This window comes from Egretta garzetta, unplaced genomic scaffold (assembly GCF_000687185.1).
Source record: "Egretta garzetta isolate BGI_Z169 unplaced genomic scaffold, ASM68718v1 scaffold299, whole genome shotgun sequence".
Taxonomy (NCBI): Eukaryota; Metazoa; Chordata; class Aves; order Pelecaniformes; family Ardeidae; genus Egretta; species Egretta garzetta.
The window spans coordinates 1941528-1945086 of record NW_009260696.1 but is presented as its reverse complement, the minus strand read 5'-3'; the positions used below and the strand labels follow the sequence as shown (position 1 = coordinate 1945086).

At 50.1% G+C, this 3559-nt stretch overlaps 1 protein-coding gene across 1 annotated transcript in view; it reads left to right on the top strand.

Annotated features, from left to right (window-relative positions):
• Positions 1 to 364: 364 nt before the first annotated feature.
• RNF216 (ring finger protein 216) overlaps positions 365 to 3559 on the top strand; it is a 30767-nt gene continuing 27572 nt past the window's right edge. The window contains exon 1 of the mRNA XM_035901318.1: positions 365 to 517. The gene's annotated coding sequence lies outside the window, so the exon portion shown is untranslated. The remainder of the gene's footprint in view (positions 518 to 3559) is intronic.

Genomic DNA, 3559 nt, shown 5'->3' with positions numbered 1-3559 from the left:
TTCTCTTCCCCCTCACCCCCTCGTCAGGGCCCGGGTCCTTGCCCCCCCACCAAAGGCCGGGTCGTCCTGTCCTCCCTACCTCTGGTCCCTTTTCCCCCTCCCCAGGGCTGCCCCCACTCCCTTCTCTCCCCGGGGTCAGTGGCTGGGCCCTGCGAGGGCCTCTCCTCCCTCTCGGCCCTGGGGTCCTGCCAAAGTCCCATGCACCCCCTGCTAACAGGGAGGTGAGGAGGGTGGGGGGCACCAAGGTAGGACCTCCCAGCACTGCTCCCCCTGGGTTTCCTCACCAGCTCATTTCAGGTATCCCAGGCTCCGTGTTTGTACTCGGGAAGAAAAATAGCGTCGGCTCCAGAGCTGGTGAGGAAGGGCGGATATAAGCTGCTGCTTCGCTTCTGACCCCCGTCTTGTTGTGGAAACACTCGGTGCCGTTGGGACATCTTGACATTTCAGGCATCTGCTGCCAGAGCTGCTGCAGAAAAGAAACCCAAAACACAGCTGTCCTCAGAGTTGAGGGATCTGTGTAAGAGATCCTCCTCCTCCTCCTCTTCCCCCTGTATCTATTGATTTGAGTGCTAGCTCAGCTCGGTGGGAAAGAGAGCAAGCGCTGGAAGCGCTAACGTACGTAACGTTTATGTAACGGAGATGTCTGATGGGTGTTTCTGCTTCTGGAGCTGCGCTCGTTGCCCCAAACGGCTGGAGGAAGGTCAGGTTTTCACGCAGAGTATTCTGCGACCAAAGAGTTGTAGTGAACTCCAGTGTTTGTGTGTGTAAGAGAGGAGCGTGAGCTCACCCCAGCAGCGCTCTCGCGCATCAGTTTGGGATGGGCAAAATGTGGGTCAGCTTAAAAAGTCACTGTAATCTCACGGATCTGCTGGCTTTGCAGCTGCGCTTGCTGGAACCCCTGGCTGGCTGCTGGGCAGAGAACAGCCACTTGCCACTGCGAGTCCGGCCCGGGAGGTTTTTCTTTTCACCTCAACTTCACTTTATGACCTGAAGCGTTGTCTTCGAATGTCTTCTAAATACCTAACCTTGGAGTCTTACTGCAAAAATACTTTACCAGAAACGTAGCTTTCCTAGGAGTAAATTTAGTTGTCAGTGTTTCTATTCAGCTTCCTTGCTGCTCCTCAAGCAAGGTTCAGCTTCTTACGTGAAGTATTATGGGTCAGTCCCTGGTTTGAGACCTCCAATGCTTTTTATAAAAGAAAAGCTAATGTTGCTGCTGTGCACTTTTATTTCCGCTATCGAGGCGTAATGCTGAGGGACTACGGCTCGGTTGTCTGTGCGCTTTTCACAGCGTTGCTTCTTGTGTTTCTTTTCCAGCTTAACTGACTTCTAGGCAGAACAGCAGGCTCCCCTTGCTTTATTTCGGCCAGCAATCCTAAAAGCAGTAGCCAATTGCCATGGTGGCTGAAAGGCACAGGCAGCATTAGTGCTAAGACCTAAGAGCAGATCCCCATTTCTCTAGTCTGTTCTGTGGTGGTTGGTTCCTCTTTCTTAGAGTTTCTTCTGTCTCCACTGATGTCCTTTGGAGCTGTTGCAGGTTTCCAGTAGTAGCAAGGGAGGAGAAGGAAGGCGTCCTTGGTCAGGTGGAGAGACTGGACTTTGCATGCTCAGTTATAAAGTGTCTTCCTCCTGCTGCCAGGCCTAAGAGCTTTTTGGCTCCAGTGACCTGTTTGGAAGGTGAAGGGGGGTATGTTTGAGACCCATCACTCTGCAGACCCAAATCTTGAGCAGGTTCTGGTATGTCCCTGTACAGGTGCTGCACCATAGGAAGGTACAGCACAAACCATATCGTAGGACCTGTTTTCTTTAGGACTAGTGGAATTGCAGGGACAGCTTTTAATTACAGAACTCTGGGATTTACAGCTTTAATCTGAGCTTTTCATTTCCAGGATGAATGCCGTGCAAAAATTCCACTGCCTTACATCAGGCCTTTCGATATTGTAAACATCCTAATAGATTTCATGTGCTGGGTGTCTGCATGGTGTGACTAGATGTTAATAAACAGCCATCTTGACAGGAGTTTGTGCCTGGAATACCAAGACTTGGGAAAGAACTCAGACCCACTTCCTGAAGAAGTGTGGAGACATTCGGCCCGCTGGGTAGTGCTGCATTTTGGTAACAGGCCTTCTTCCATCTCTCTTTCTTTCCTTCCTAGGATGTTTTCCTGTCGGCCTGGCTACAGGCACCCTTCCTTCTTGGGCAGCTGTGTAAGTCAGGGCACGAATAACAGTTCCTGGAAGAGCAGTTGGGGCAGGCTTTACTGATGATAAGGTACATTCTGGTTTCCAGCAGGGTGCTGGCAGCCTGTTCCTGGGCTTGTGTTTCAGAAGCTGCCTCGGAAGTCCAAATTCCTGGGTAGACCAATGCTTTGTCTGCCTGAGAATGCAGTGGGCGTTACTGCCGCCGGCAAGCTACGATCGCTGGCAGCGTGGCTTATGCTTTGAAATTGGACACAAATTGCTTAAAAAGTCCTGTGGCAAAAATAGGTGGAGCGAGCATGCAACTCCATCGACTTCGGCGCAGCTGAGAGAGGCAGGAAGCGTATCTTGGGGGCCAGGAGCTGATTAGCAAGCCGGAGTAGCACAAACCCAAGTGCAAGAGATGTGGAGCCCTTTGGGTATTTTTTAGTGCCTGCTGGAAGAAGCTCCATTCATTAATTTGGAATGGGTGTCTTATTTATTTCTTTTTAAAGTCATTGTGAGTGGTTTACTGTGTCATAGCGCCGGCAGCTCGGCGCGGCGATGGGCGTCGGGGCTTGCTGCTGGCTGCATTCTTTTCGGGACAGTCAGAACTGTGCCGCTAATTCCTCTCATCAGAAGCTAGGGGTTGGTTAGGTTTGTTTTTTTTTTTTAGATTTGGTCTGGAGATATTTTAAGTCTCCGTTTTTAAATTATTGAATTCACCCATCTTAAGTACTTAAAGAAGAGGCACTAACAGTCTCAGAAGTCTGTGTGTGCACTGAAATAATGGTGGTGTCTCTTGCACACCTTGGTCGATGGGTGGGCTTTTCAAGCTCCTACACCTAACTCCAATTACGCTCAGTGGGATCTGTCCCTGATGGGGTCGGTGCCTTTTTTTTAATCCAGTGAGCAGTGGAAGGTGTGAAACGTGCAGCTGGCACGGGACACAAACTATCTTCCAGCAGCGGCCCAGGAGATAAGGTTATTTGTGTACTGGTGTGGTAGTTCCTTTGCTTGAAAGGGAGCTAAATAACGTGCTGATCAGCATTAGTCTGGCAAGAAGTAGAGCGGCTTTGTTTGAAGCAGGTTGCTGGGATGGGGAAATCTGGGGAATTGGGGAGAGGTAGGCAGGGAGAACAGGAAAAAGAGGGAAAAGGCCACTCAGCAGTGCCCTGGTGGCTTGAGTAAGTTATCCTTGCCAAAGCGCTGAGATGTGAGATAATAAGGAATGTTTTACTGAGCTGGGATAATCTCGCTCTCAGCAGCCTTCACGTTGCTTTTATAGAATTTCAGGTTTATTTTGGAATATCTCAAGAGTGATGTTTTTCCTCTGGGTCAGTGCTTAAGAGCTTGCGGTGGTTTAAAATTTGTAGCGATCC